The following is a 16,525-nucleotide window of genomic DNA, read 5'->3' as shown; positions in this document are numbered from 1 at the left end:
CAAATGGAGGCCATAAAGGCCTTTAAATAGGGTACAGACCCCGAGAATTAGGGTTTCAAATTACAGCGCGGACTCGTCGATTCCACCCTTTCCGACTCGTCAAGTCCGTTCATTAATCCAATCAGCACACACGATTCTACTCGACGAGTCTACGCCTTAACTCGCTGAGTCCCTCCCTTTTACTCAAAAGAATAAATCATCAAACATAATACCTGGAAATTCGGATGTTACACGTGACGAGGGTATTCTAGAAGATTACGATGTGGGAAGTCAAAATCCTTGCCCAATACAGATTTTTACCAAGGTCACGATGTAGCACTTGGTTCCTGGTACGTAAAACTCACTTGAGTATTATCCATTTTTAGCCTTGGACTCGGCGAGTCATAGGTCCGACTCGCCGAGTAGGGACGGGACCCGGGACATGTTTAAGTTGGCGACTCGGCGAGTCCATATCATGTACTCAGCGAGTCACCGATGTTGGATGAAACCCTAAGTTTCAGGGGTTTGCACCCTATTTAAACCTCATGTCCGCCCCAAGCCAGCCCCCATTCACCTCAGAGCTCCCAACCCTCGTTCAAAGCTTATTTCCTTGAGAGTTTGAAGCATTTTTGTGTGTTCTTGAAGGATTTGAGAAAGAAGTGGAGTAGATCAAGAGGAAGGGAAGGAAGCCAAACATCTTAGTGTCCTCTCAGTGGTTCCTTTGAGGTATAACCCGTTTTCCCTCTGATTCTATGCTTATTACTCCATTAAGTCTTTCTTGAGCCCTTCCCCAAGCTTGTATGTGCAATATAATTCGTAATAAGTTGATTGGCCTTTAGATCTAGGCAGGATTGAGCTCCAGGAGCTCAGATCCGTTGCCTTTATGGACCCATGTTGCTTGTTCACCCTAGATCTATCCTTTTGAGGCATTTTGAGCCCTAAATCCCTCATTGGTGAGTATCTACACGTAAAGTTGGAAACTTTACGTGTTATTCTTGCTCTAGGAACCCAAATCTGTGAATGGTACGGACTGGAATCGAGCAAAATCACGTATATAGTGAGTGCATGGCGACGACTCGGCGAGTCGTTCATCTGACTCGGCGAGTCTGCTCGCGAGTCTCCGAGTTGTCTCCTTTTCGTTGTGTCGAGTGTGAGTAGTGAGTCACGGGGTGTGACTCAGTGAGTTGGAAGCCAAACTCATCCATGGAGGAACTCGGCGAGTCAATGCCCTGACTCGGCGAGTTCAAGGCAATCTCCTTAAATCAAGAACAGACTCGGCGAGTCGTTCATACAACTCGGCAAGTCGCAGTATAAGTGTTCATCAGATGAAGATGGACTCGACGAGTTGTTCATACAACTCGGCGAGTCTCAGCATAAGTGTTCTTCGGATGAAGACGAACTCGGCGAGTTGTTCATACAACTCGGCGAGTATGATGAAGGACTTGAACCTCAGTTTAGAAGAAGAACTCGTCGAGTCAACGCCTAACTCGACGAGTAGGAACGGGATCCGGGGCAATCGTTTGGATAGGGACTCGGCGAGTTGGGGAGCCAACTCGGCGAGTCGAGTCAACTGAAAGTTGACTCTGACTTTGACTTATGACATGATCAGGGGTAAAATGGTCATTTTACCCAACCCAAAGGATATTTAGCAGTGTTTGATTGAGTATTTTGTGGGAATTACAGCCGGAGGATTTCCAGAGCAGCAGCAGCAGCAGTAGGTGATCAATTCCGACACAGACCAGCAGTTATTTCGAGGTGAGTTTCCTTTCCAGTAGGAACGGGTCTAAGGCACCAAGGCCGACCCGTGTAGATGAGATGTTAGTACTAGAGTGTGGGCCAAGCCCGTATCTCTGGGTTTAGTCAAGTATGATATATGTGTCGGTATGATAGAGTTGCTTATACTTGTTGTCTGTGTGATACTTGTATATTATGAGTTAGCGGTTGAGTGTGGGCAGGGTCCGTATCTCTCCGAGAGTGGAGTGTGGGCTAGGCCCGTATCTCCCAGATAGTGGAGTGTGGGCGAGGCCCGTATCTCCCGGCTAGCGAACTGTGGGCAGGGGCCGTATCTTCACAAGTGTGGGCGAGGCCCGTATCTCCCGGCTAGCGAAGTGTGGGCATGGCCCGTATCTTCCCGAGTGTGGGCGAGGCCCGTAACTCCTAGCTGAACGTTGTTTGCTATATGCTTGCATGGTATGAGGTATTATGGGGGAACTCACTAAGCTTCGTGCTTACGATTTTCAGTTTTGGTTTCAGGTACCTTCTCAGCTAGGGGAAAGGAGCCGGCGCGGTAGCAGCATGTCACACACACACTCTCTTGTTTCCGTAGTTACGAGTTTATTCTGGGATTGACACTGATATTTTGGTTGATCAAATGTTGTGGATTTCAATTTGGTTTTCGATGTGAAGTGGTTCAACTAAACAATGTTTTAATTGTTAATGTTTTCTATGTAATGTTTTATGAACGAAATTTTTGGACGTGAAATTTTGGGTCATTACACACGACGTGACACCCTATTTTCATGTTGTGAGCCACTTTTTTTGCAAATCTATATAAACTCCTTCATTCTTACGAATTGAAGAGCTTTTGGGAGGGGAGATAATCTGAGATATCTGATTTTAGAGGTCAGAGAAGTGCACAAAGTATACGTTTGAAGGAGAAATTACTCGAAGGTTAAGGAATTGAAGAATACAAGTCACCACATCAATTTTATTTACTTTAATCATGTTGATTTAAGTTGAACTTATGTTTTTGTTTTCAGCCATGAGTAGTTGAAATCGTTTGCTTTCGTTTAGTTAGATGAAACGTTGAATCTATCGCTTAGTTTATTAATTTATTGATTTTATAAGTTGGTTTTGTGCTTGTGTTTGATTATCATTACCTAGCATGTTAAAGTTTATGACTTTGTTGCTTTAATTCAAGTTAAGTGTAGCTTAGTGATCATTATATTACATGAACTTGATTACCGAGTGATTTAGTGACCACTAAATTGCTAGAGCTAGGATCGACCAAATCTTAGATAAGTAATAAAAGTAACAAATTTAGATGTGTTGGAGGACATAATTGTGACCGTAATTGTGTTTGCTTAGATAAATCTTACATAGCCCATCCTTAATTAATAACTAATTCTATGTTTTGTCTGTTTATGACCACAAATGGTAGTTCATGAATTGGTGAAAATATTAGTAAATTTGGACATGAATTGCTAATTACATAATACTTGGTAACCAACTTTAATAATCCATAATTAGTAACTAACCATAGAAAAGATGTGGATTCGAAATAACGAAAGTGTTTTAGTAGATTGATTAAAACAATTAGTTAAGTGTTTAAGTTTGTCTGAACTTGAAAAATCCGATAAAACCCCTTTTTTAAATTTTGCTTATTTCTAGATTAAACTATTAGTAGTTAGGTTAGTAAATTAAATCTGTTCCCGGAGTTCGATACCAGACTGTTTGTGCTATATTATTTATGAATAGGTCCACTACCTTAAGTCGTAATAGTTAGTTAGATAGTTCGTTAAAACTAGTGTAGGTATAATATTATGAATCCATCAATGAAGTAATAATTAATTCATTAAAAGGGGAATACACCAGTGGGGTGAAGGGTAGCAACCTAGACATAGGTATATACCGTATCCAGATTATTTGATGGCCTAGTGGTTGAGAGTAACCTATAGGACAAGAGCTTAAGCCTATAGAGACGTCAGGTGGTTTTTCTATATAATCACTTGGGACATGGTCCTCGAGATGAGTGGGCTGGAGTGATGTTGGCAAAGTGGTGTGTGACAACCCGATATTTCGAGACAATGTAATGTAAAACCAATCAAATCTAGGTCAAAATATAACTTTCCTAAAATCTTATTTGGGTTAATTAAAGTAGTGGGAATCGTATCAAGGTTTTCGTACATATAAAGAACCCTAAAATCTGACTTCGGATGAGGAAGTTATGAATTTTTGAAGAAATTCCTTAATCACGTCATTTTAATAAATAAATAATAAAAATAATTTCGGAATTTGCCAGCGGAGTCTAAATGAAAGTTGTAGATCTTGGTCTCATCTTCGCGTGGATATAAAGAACGTCAAAAATGGAGTTCGTATGAAGGAGATATGAATTTTAGAAGTTTATTTAAAATAAATATAAATTTAATTAAAAACTCCCGGTATTATCCGAAGGGGAGTCATCGGATAGGACCGGAGTACGCCCTGCGTACCTTCGTACGCCCCGCGTACTCAGATCAAGGGCCTCGAATCGTCCACGTCGCCCTATGCGAAGCTTCCGACCCGCCCGTCCGACCCACCGCCCCGTCCGACCCGCCGTCCCATCCGAAGTGCGTAAGCGATGACGTCTCATACGCGCTGCGTACCCTCGTACGTCCAGCGTACCGAGGCGGTTCAGCACCCCTATAAAAGGGATGCGAGGCTTTCCGAAAATTTTGCTCACTTCTCTCTTTTCTCTCACGGTCTTGCCTCGATTTCCGTGTCCGTTCGAACCCGAAGCTCTGGTCTTTTTGCTCAAGTCCCGAGGGTCGATTTTACTCCCGAGATTCCCGAGAATCCCGAGAAAAATCCGTTTTCCGAGACGAAACTCTGCCCGGTTTTCCATCTCGCTTTCTTCAATCAATCAAGTGAGTTCATACCCCCTTAAATTGCCTTTTAAATGTTCTATAAATTCTTTTATATGCTTTCAAGGGGGGGATACAAGTTAAATGCTTATAGTTATTGCTTCAATCACATGTGATTAATAACTAGGGAAACCAGTGATTTTATCACTGTTCAAACTGTCTATCAAATTGTTTTACTTCAAAATGTTTTACAAACCCATTTACTTTTCAAATTTATATTACAACTGTGATTTAAACAAATGTTCCTTATACTTAAACTGTTTTAACCAAACCTATGCCTTCAAATTGTTTTATAGATTGACATCAAGTCGATCTTTCTTTAAAAATAATACTTATGTTTCAAATGTCTTATAAAAACTTATTTATGCTTTTATATTATAAATTGCATGCCCATATATGTATAGATGTATAAATAATGTTTAAAGGGCATACGAAGGCCATCCACCCTATTTCCTTTTTCTCGATTTGGATGTGGTCTGGTGGGATTTCGGGTGACCATCCGAAGGTCGTTTCAATATTAATTATATATCCAATATACATATATAGACATAAAAGTACTTCCATATTCATACGTACTAGACACATCATTAGTGAGTTACCATCGGGGTAACACAGGATCATACTATTACATCTGTTAGATCAATGAGTGAGTTCATTCATGAGTCTATACATTACATTACTATGAGAACATATACAACTATACGAGAACGAGGAACATTACCCTCACATTAATACGTTAACAACTGTGATCCACTGTATTGGAGCATGCCTTAAATGTCATGGCCCGAGTTGTAGCCAGAATTCTCTTGGAGGGAGAGCGTTGAGTTTGCGTATAGATCTATATTGGATTGACTATCCTACACCTTGCTGCTAGCTACAGCCGGACCTGCAGGTCTGCGGGTGCCAAACGTCATTCCGTTATTACGACCGTTCTAATTGTCGTTGTTATCAGTCGATAGTATGGTGCAATTATCACATTATACCTTAATATAAATCCGGTTTAAGGTAATTAGTACAGCAGTAGTCACTATAAAACTAAGCTACAGTACTACAATGATTTACCCATTACATATTTTTAGTGATAACCTCACTTGAACTTTAATGTACAAACTATATTTTGTTAAAAGATAGTTGCACTTGGGAAATTACACACTTTTACAACAAGCAAACATACAATACAGTTAAAGCCTTGGTACAAGGCTACTTTATTAGGAAATATAGGTTTTTCTGAGAGATGCAAACTTTTACAAACACTTACATACATGAACTTATACTTGAGACATGTTCAAACGTTTTTGATAACAGACACCGACATTAAAATACTTATGAACTCACCAGCTTAATGCTGATAAACTCTTTCAAAATAACTTGTATTCTCAGGTCATCAGTAGACAGGTACCGATGCCAGCTTTTGAGATGATGGAGCGCACTCAAGACTCATCATATTATTATTTTGATTTACGTTATATTTTTGGTGTCTAAAACTGTACAGAACACGCTTGTGTTAAAATTATATATATTTAATGCAATGGATGATGTTGTTTGCTTATTTACATTTACTGTGTTGTGATACTTTACATGATGTCCTCCACCCCAGAACGTTTCCGCCGTTCTTGGTTTTGGGGTGTGACAGATTGGTATCAGAGCATTGTTTATAGTGAATCGAGTATATCAACCCATAAAAGATATACTAAACTATAAACCCATTAGGGATTAAACTCTGACCAAGAGTCTATACTTTAAATATTAAAATATTTAATTAAGTATACTAGTCTGCATTCATACTAAAATCGGTGTCATAATGACAAGAACAAAAGTATTACGATTGTTAAATATCACAAGTGAGCTCAGGGATGTATGGTCAGTCCTGGGAATGGCATAGCCTGATCAACTATGCTGGTCCTAGGAGTGATTAGCATATGCCCTAGAATGGTTGTGATAGGTTAACAAGTCTAAAAACTTACCAACAATACCACAAGAAGATCAGTAGAGCTTAAACTAAAAATACTATAGGTGTATTTTGTACTACTAGTTACGCGTATACTATATTCGTATACCTCTCTTCTCGCGTAGATCTAATGGCTAGATTCCATCACGGCGACCCGTACTTTCCAAATGAAGGCAATGTCGGGTGGATCAATGAAGAGCCCGAAGTTGAGCATCCAATCCCTTTGGATGATCACCTCGCAGAAGGCTTTTCTGATGGATCCGACTCCGAGCCAGAAGTCAACAACCTACCGCTCGTAGGTCAAACCCCGAACAACAACCCTCAACCAGCTTTTCCAGGTCCTACTCCCTTGTGGTCAAACAACTTGAATCACTGGAGTGATGGACAGGGTCAACCCTTACCATACTTTGGGGACCGAAGCTTTTGCAACGTCAGCAATGGTGGCTCTGCTGACCGAGCTCTGCCTGTTATTATCCGCAGAATAGCTTGTAAAGTCGAGCAAGGTCGAGCGCCATCGACCGGGTCATAGATTTTGATGCCAACTCAGGTGTCAACACAGTCCGCATCCGCCGTCTTGAAGAAGACATGGAACGGACCCGGAGAACAAATAAAACCCTGCAGTAGCAGTTGGCTGCCTCACGAGCTGAAATCTTGGAACTTCGAGCTTGTCAGAGGACTCAGGATCGACACCTTCAAGAGGTGTTTCGTCAAGTGCCTGACCGCAGTACTCGCCCGGGATTTTCCCATCGCCGTTGGTTGATGTCTAGTACATCTCTGTCTTTTGATTAAAGAATAGCCTTTAACATCTGTGCTCTAAGTAGCACTTGTCTATAAAATATTTCTAACTTTCCGTACTCAAATTTGAAATCTAAGAACTGTCAAACTTTTCTATATGGTATGATGTAAGACCTACTGTTAGGTCGATTTTCCCTGAACTTATTACATCAGTAATACCAGTATTTTTGAGATCTATCTATCTGTGGGAAAAATCTATACACTTGTGCTTTCCTACTAATATTTCTTATTGTGGTTTCAAACACTCTTTCAACTGTTGGACTATGGGTAGTTAGTCCATGTGTCACTCTCTCGTTGCTTACAAATTGATTCTTACCATTTTTCTTATCTTCATAAACTTATAGCTGAAAGATGCCTCCTCACAAATCTCCCAGGAATAATCCTGCACCACCACCTCCTCCGCCTCCGGTCATCGATACTGTAGCCCTGAATGCTGTCGTAGCTGCAGCAGTGGCAACTGCCATGGCTCAGTATCACTCTTCTGATGCCAGCAGAGGTGGAACCCCTGTGGAATCAACCCCGGTTGAAACCCCTGTGCGCTCGAGAGAGTGCCCATTCAAGGATTTCACAAATTGCAAACCGAAGCCTTTTTACGGCACCGGCGGAGTCATTGCCCTCTCGCAATGGCTCGAGAAGACTGAATCAGTCTTCGAAATCTGTTCATGCCCTGCGGCGAGTAAAGTCAAGTACGCCGCATGCACCTTTGAAGGAAAGGCCCTGACATGGTGGAACGGCCATGTTAAGGCACTAACTCTCATCGTAGCCAACGACATAGGCTGGGAAACAATGAAAGACCTCATGTCTGAGGAATACTGCCCGAGGGGCGAAATCCAGAAACTGGAGCAGGAACTTTGGAACCTGACGATGAAGGGCACCAACGTGGTCGCTTATACTGCCCGATTCAGCAAGCTGGTGGCCCTCTGCCCCAATATGGTTCCCACCGAGGGGAAGAAGATCGAGAGGTACATTAGAAATGGCTAATGGAAAAACTGAAAGTACGAGTAGCATATACTTAGGTTGTACCCTAACTCTAGATAACCATTCATTTCCAATTGACCTCATGCCAGTCTTAATAAAAAGTTTCGACGTTATCATTGGCATGGATTGGTTAAGCCTTCATCGCGCCGACATCATGTGCTACGAGAAAGCAGTCCGTCTAAACCTTCCGTCTAACGAAACTCTTTTAGTCTACGGCGACAAACCCGGTGGAAGTCTTCGCATCATATCAAGTATTCAAGCACAGAAGTATCTGCGTAAGGAATACCATGCATTCCTTGCTCACGTCGTCGACACGAGCCTCGAAACGAAAGAACTAAAGAACATCCCTGTAGTGAGAGACTCCACGACATTTTCCCAGAAGAACTACTCGGGTTACCTCCGCAACGACAAGTTGAGTTCAGAATCGACTTAGTCCCAGGAGCTACCCCAGTAGCCAATTCGCCCTACCGCTTAGCACCAGCTTAGATGCAGGAACTCTCTGGTCAACTTAATGAACTGCTCAGCAAGGGCTTTATAAGACCGAGTTTCTCACCCTGGGGAGCACCGGTCTTGTTCGTTAAGAAGAAAGACGGATCCTTCCGTATGTGTATTGACTACAGAGAACTCAACAAACTGATGGTCAAGAATCGTTACCCTCTGCCTCGCATAGATGACCTATTCGACCAACTGCAAGGGGCGAACTATTTTTCTAAGATTGATCTGAGATCCGGATATCACCAGTTACGAGTGCTAGAGGAGGATGTACCAAAGACAGCCTTCCGAACTCGTTACGGACATTACGATTTCGTGGTAATGCCATTCGGATTGACCAATGCGCCCGCAGTCTTCATGGATCTGATGAATAGAGTATGCCGACCTTACTTGGATCAGTTCGTCATCGTTTTCATTGACGACATCCTGATCTACTCCCGAAGTAAGAAAGAGCATGGCGATCACCTGCGACAAGTTCTAGAGACATTACGAAAAGAGAAGCTTTATGCGAAGTTCTCGAAATGTGAATTTTGGATCCGGAGAGTCGAATTCTTAGGACACGTGGTAAGCGAAGAGGGAATCCACGTGGACCCATCCAAAATGAAAGCCATTGAGAACTGGTCAGCACCTAAGACGCCTACAGAAATTCGTCAATTCCTAGGTCTCGCTGGCTACTACCGCAGATTCATTCAGAACTTCTCTCGAATAGCGAAACCTCTTACAACCCTAACCTAGAAAGGCGTGGCCTTTGACTGGGAAGAGAAACAAGAAAGAGCGTTCCAAACGCTCAAACGAGCCTTGTGCACCGCACCAATACTATCCCTTCCCGAAGGAATAGAAGACTTCATAGTCTATTGCGATGCATCGAATCAAGGGCTCGGATGTGTCTTGATGCAGCGAGGTAAGGTCATCGCCTACGCCTCGAGACAGTTGAAGACACACGAGGTTAACTACACGACCCACGATCTTGAACTAGGAGCAGTGGTGTTTGCTCTGAAGATCTGGAGACATTACTTGTATGGAACGAAGAACACTATCTTTACCGACCAAAAGAGTTTACAACACATTTTCGATCAAAAGGAGCTCAACATGAGACAACGACGGTGGGTCGAGCTGCTCAGTGATTACGAATGCGATATTCGTTATCATCCGGGTAAAGCCAACGTAGTAGCAGACGCCCTAAGTCGGAAGGAATATTCTGGTCGCAGAGTCAAGTCACTGTTAATAACCATCCATTCACACTTGTCTAAGCAAATTCAGGAGGCTCAACTTGAAGCCATGAAATCTGAAAATGTGACGAATGAATCCCTTAGAGGAATGGACAAGAATTTAGAAGCCAAGGGTGACAGAGCCTTATATTTCATGAATCGGATCTGGACATTGAAACACGGTGGTTTCCGAGACTTGGTCATGACCGAGGTGCACAACACTCGGTATTCCGTCCACCCAGGTTCAAATAAGATGTATCTGGATCTTAAGAAGCTGTACTGGTGGCCTAATATGAAAGCAGAGATTGCTACCTTCGTGAGTAAATGCCTTACTTGCGCAAAGGTTAAGGTCGAGTACCAGAAGCCCTCTAGTTTATTGCAACAACCAGAGATCCCATAATGGAAGTGGGAGCGAATCACTATGGATTTCATAACCAAGTTGCCCAAGACAGCGAGTGGACTTGACACCATATGGGTCATCGTTGATAGATTGACCAAGTCTGCACACTTCCTGCCTATCAAAGAAACTGACAAGATGGAGAAACTTACGAGAACATACATTAGGGAAATCGTACGGCTACATGGTGTACCTATGTCCATTATCTCCGATAGAGATAGTAGGTTCACCTCAAGATTTTGGCAGTCACTACAACATTCCCTAGGGAAAAGGCTGGACATGAGCACAGCCTACCATCCTCAGACCGACGGACAGAGTGAGAGGACCATCCAAACACTGGAAGATATGTTGCGAGCCTGCGTGATTGACTTTGGGAAGGCATGGGATACTCATTTACCCCTTGTCGAGTTTTCCTATAATAACAGTTATCACACGAGCATCAAGGCTACTCCATTTGAAGCTCTCTACGGCCGAAAGTGTAGATCCCCTCTGTGCTGGGCTAAGGTGGGTGATACCCAATTAGCCAGGGGGCAAGCTTCCGACAGTACACTCACCGGTCCGGAGATCATTCGGGAAACGACAGAGAAAATCGTTCAGATCCGTGAACGATTGAAAGCCTCTAGAGACCGACAGAAGAGCTACGCTGATAAACGAAGGAAACCTTTGGAATTTCAGGTGGGAGACCGAGTCCTTCTCAAAGTCTCACCCGGGAAGGGCTTGATACGTTTCGGCAAGCGTGGGAAGCTTAATCCGAGGTACATAGGGCCTTTCGAGATTCTTGCAAGAGTCGGCCCCGTAGCTTACAAACTCGAACTACCAGACGCACTTCGTAACATACATTCTACATTCCACATATCTAACTTGAAAAAGTGTCTATCCGACGAGACTCTTGTAATCCCTCTCGACGAGATCGAGATCAACGAGAGCCTCAACTTCGTGGAAGAACTTGTAGAGATCATGGACCGTGAGGTCAAGCAGACAAAGCAAAGCCGTATCCCTATCGTAAAGGTTCGCTGGAATGCCAAGCGAGGACCGGAATTCACTTGGGAACGTGAGGATCAGATGAAACTGAAATACCCTCACCTTTTTTTCTTAGTTGTTTGTAATTTCTTACTTGCTTAAATTCTAATTTCGAGACGAAATTCCTTCTAACGGGGGGATGATGTGACAACCCGATATTTCGAGGCAATGTAATGTAAAACCAATCAAATCTAGGTCAAAATATAACTTTCCTAAAATCTTATTTGGGTTAATTAAAGTAGTGGGAATCGTATCAAGGTTTTCGTACATATAAAGAACCCTAAAATCTGACTTCGGATGAGGAAGTTATGAATTTTTGAAGAAATTCCTTAATCATGTCATTTTAATAAATAAATAATAAAAATAATTTCGGAATTTGCCAGCAGAGTCTAAACGGAGTTCGTATGAAGGAGATATGAATTTTAGAAGTTTATTTAAAATAAATATAAATTTAATTAAAAACTCCCGGTATTATCCGAAGGGGAGTCATCAGATAGGACCGGAGTATGCCCTGCCTACCTTCGTACGCCCCGCGTACTCAGATCAAGGGCCTCGGATCGTCCACGTCGCCCTATGCGAAGCTTCCGACCCGCCCGTCCGACCCGTCGTCCCATCCGAAGTGCGTAAGCGATGACGTCTCGTAAGCGCTGCGTACCCTCGTACGCCTAGCATACCGAGGCGGTTCAGCACCCCTATAAAAGGGATGCGAGGCTTTCCGAAAATTTTGCTCACTTCTCTCTTTTCTCTCACGATCTTGCCTCGAGTTCCGTGCCCGTTCGAACCTAAAGCTCTGGTCTTTTTGCTCAAGTCCTGAGGGTCGATTTTACTCCCGAGATTCCCGAGAATCCCGAGAAATATCCGTTTTCCGAGATGAAACTCTGCCCGGTTTTCCATCTCGCTTTCTTCAATCAATCAAGTGAGTTCATACCCCCTTAAATTGCCTTTTAAATGTTCTATAAATTCTTTTATATGCTTTCAAGGGGGGATACAAGTTAAATGCTTATAGTTATTGCTTCAATCACATGTGATTGCATTAATCACATGTGATTAATAACTAGGGAAACCAGTCATTGTATCACTGTTCAAACTGTCTATCAAACTGTTTTACTTCAAAATGTTTTACAAACCCATTTACTTTTCAAATTTATATTACAACTGTGATTTAAACAAATGTTCCTTATACTTAACCTGTTTTAACCAAACCTATGCCTTCAAATTGTTTTATAGATTGACATCAAGTCGATCTTTCTTTAAAAATAATACTTATGTTTCAAATGTCTTATAAAAACTTATTTATGCTTTTATATTATAAATTGCATGCCCATATATGTATAGATGTATAAATAATGTTTAAAGGGCTTAGGAAGGCCATCCACCCTATTTCCTTTTTCTCGATTTGGATGTGGTCTGGTGGGATTTCGGGTGACCATCCGAAGGTCGTTTCAATATTAATTATATATCCAATATACATATATAGACATAAAAGTACTTCCATATTCATACGTACTAGACACATCATTAGTGAGTTACCATCGGGGTAACACAGGATCATACTATTACATCTGTTAGATCAATGAGTGAGTTCATTCATGAGTCTATACATTACATTACTATGAGAACATATACAACTATACGAGAACGAGGAACATTACCCTCACATTAATACGTTAACAACTGTGATCCACTGTATTGGAGCATGCCTTAAATGTCATGGCCCGAGTTGTAGCCAGAATTCTCTTGGAGGGAGAGCGTTGAGTTTGCGTATAGATCTATACTGGATTTCCTATCCTACACCTTGCTGCTAGCTACAGCCGGACCTGCAGGTCTGCGGGTGCCAAACGTCATTCCGTTATTACGACCGTTCTTATTGTTGTTGTTATCAGTCGATAGTATGGTGCAATTATCACATTATACCTTAATATAAATCCAGTTTAAGGTAATTAGTACAACAGTAGTCGCTATAAAACTAAGCTACAGTACTACAATGATTTACCCATTACATATTTTTAGTGATAACCTCACTTGAACTTTAATGTACAAACTATATTTTGTTAAAAGATAGTTGCACTTGGGAAATTACACACTTTTACAACAAGCGAACATACAAAACAGTTAAAGCCTTGGTAGAAGGCTACTTTATTAGGAAATATAGGTTTTTCTGAGAGATGCAAACTTTTACAAACACTTACATACATGAACTTATACTTGAGACATGTTCAAACGTTTTTGATAACAGACACCGACATTAAAATACTTATGAACTCACCAGCTTAATGCTGATAAACTCTTTCAAAATAACTTGTATTCTTAGGTCATCAGTAGACAGGTACCGATGCCAGCTTTTGAGATGATGGAGCGCACTCAAGACTCATCATATTATTATTTTGATTTACGTTATATTTTTGGTGTCTAAAACTGTACAGAACACGCTTGTATTAAAATTATATATATTTAATGCAATGGATGATGTTGTTTGCTTATTTACATTTACTGTGTTGTGATACTTTACATGACGTCCTCCGCCCCAGAACGTTTCCGCCGTTCTTGGTTTTGGGGTGTGACACGGTGGGGCTAAAGCAAACATTATGTGGGATCTCAGAGATGTAACACGGTGGAATTGGCACCTCTTGTACCAAGCCTTGATGACAACGTGTGTACATGTATATGAAATGTCGGAGTAGCGAACACAGCGAACCGGGAGCAATGTTATGGGTGAGAGTCGCGCTTCACCTAGTGAATTGGGTTATGCTGGTCACATTAGTAGTGAATGGGATACTTGCCTTGGGGTTTTGATGACTAATTAAACCCATAAATAAGAAGTATTAGTGTAATAATTACAAATGTAACCAGCGAAGGGTTATTATTAATGATGAAAGCAAATATTAATATTATTTCATAATATTAAAGTGATGAATTTGGTAATGAAAATTAGTTACAAAGATGAATAATGAAGTGTAACTAAATAAAGAAGCTCTAAGGATGAAAAATATTGTTCATGTGATGTATGCGACGCCATGATATGTGAGTGTTTGAATGCATGTTTTAACGATGTTTTGTTTGACCCATTTAGGATATGTGTGTTCCATAACACCGTACTTATGATTGACTCACTTAGCATATGCTGGCACTTATTTCTTTGTTTATTATGTTGTCTTGCATTGGAACAGGTAGAATGATATGATGCCTTGGAGAGGATGGGGCCTATTGGGGTTGTTACATTAGTATATTTTAGTGATGATACCACTTTGGACATGTCGTTGAGTTTTCATTTACTTACGGTTTTAAGAAATTGCTTTTGGTTGGGTTTATGAACTTTAATTTTGATGAAGTTTGTTTTCGGTAATAAGATAACATTGGTGATGTTTTCATAAAATTCAAAATAAGACTTCCACTAATCTAATCTGGTTAAAACGTGTATAAAATAAAAATAAAAAATTTGGGTGAAAAATCAGGGTGTTGCAAGTTGGTATCAGAGACCCTTTGTGGGTGAACTGAAACAGAGACCGATGTTCAGACTTACAGTGTAAACTGGCTCAATGAGGTGCTTTAGGATCTTAAGGAGGGAGGGTGTATGATGAAAGTTACATGTTATCTTTTATGTTCATATAGGACTTTTATTCATTTCAATACCAATATACCCTCTCTTCTTTCTTGCAGATCCTGCAATTGTTATTAGCACTCAATATTCAACGGAATGGTTCCATTCTTAAGGAACAACAACTGAAGGGAAACAAGAAGTGGTCTAGATTACCAAAAGGATTGAGACATGTTGCATTCCTAATGTCTTAAATTGCTCATAACCCAGAAGCTTAATTATCCCAGAATATTTGTAGTTTGATTGGTGTTGTACATATCGGGGAAAGGGAGGATCATCTCAGGGAGATGCTTGGGATGCACAGATTCAACAAGTGTTGCAAGTTGTTGGATTATCTTTGTTGGACGCCGGAAAGAAAAGAGACTTCATGGTAATGCCAGAAGCAAACATATATAGGTGTGAATGTTAGTATTGGGCTCGTACTATCATAAGCACAAGATATATGTTTGGGACTAGAGGAACCACAAGGAAACCCGAGGACCTGGGGGATGGTACCCGTAGGTGGAATGGAGGTAGGTGGGGTAGACCTTTCTATGTTACCTTCTTTTGTGCTTGATATGTTATACCTTGTAGTCCGTTAAATTCTGTGTTAGATAATGAAGTAATAGTAGGGAATTATGTTTTGGTGAGGTAAAATTTTGATGGGTGTTCGATCTTTAGCCTTGGTCACACCTTTCCTCTTACTCTGATTCCGATAGGAATCAAATCATTTGATTTTGTCCTTGGTAGGGATTGGTTATCGGCCAATCAAGCTGATATCCTTTGCTTTGAGAAATATGTTCGTATCAAGCTTGCCAAGGGCTCGAGGGCAAAAATATATGGGGCTATACCGATTATTTATGTGATGAAGGCACACAAGTGCCTGATGAGAGGATGTGAGGTCTTATTGGCTCATACGATCTAGAGTCCAAGGAAGGAAGTAGATCTTGCCGATGTAGAGGTGGTCAGGGAGTTTAGCGATGTTTTCCCATATGAGTTGTCTGGTTCACCACCACCATGAGAGGTAAAATTCCAGATTGATCTCATTCCTAGCGTGACCCCAATAGCCAAGGCGCCATATCGATTAGCTCCATTGGAGATGAAGGAGGTGTGGACTCATCTTTGTGAATTGTTAGAGCGGGGGTTTATTAGACCTAGTTCCTCGCCCTGTGGAGCGCCAGTTCTCTTTGTGAAGAAGCAGGATGGTTCTATGCCGATGTGCATTGATTACCGGGAACTCAATAAGGTGAATATGAAGAATAAGTACCCACTCCCGAGGATTTATGATCTTTTTGATCTGTTGCAAGGAGCTAGTCACTTTTCGAAGATAAATTTGCAACCGGGGTATCATCAGGTGTAGTTCTGTGAACTGGATGTTCCCAAGACCGCTTTCAGGATCCGATATGGGCATTTTGTGGTGGTAGTCATAGTGAGGGCAAGAGTTTCTGGACCCCGATGATTGGGGCTCGATATGTGATGGAAAAGGCGATGCTTTTATAGATGAAAAGAAAC

The sequence above is a fragment of the Lactuca sativa genome, chromosome 7 (genome assembly GCF_002870075.4).
Source record: "Lactuca sativa cultivar Salinas chromosome 7, Lsat_Salinas_v11, whole genome shotgun sequence".
Lineage (NCBI taxonomy): Eukaryota > Viridiplantae > Streptophyta > Magnoliopsida > Asterales > Asteraceae > Lactuca > Lactuca sativa.
This window is presented reverse-complemented; position numbering follows the sequence as displayed.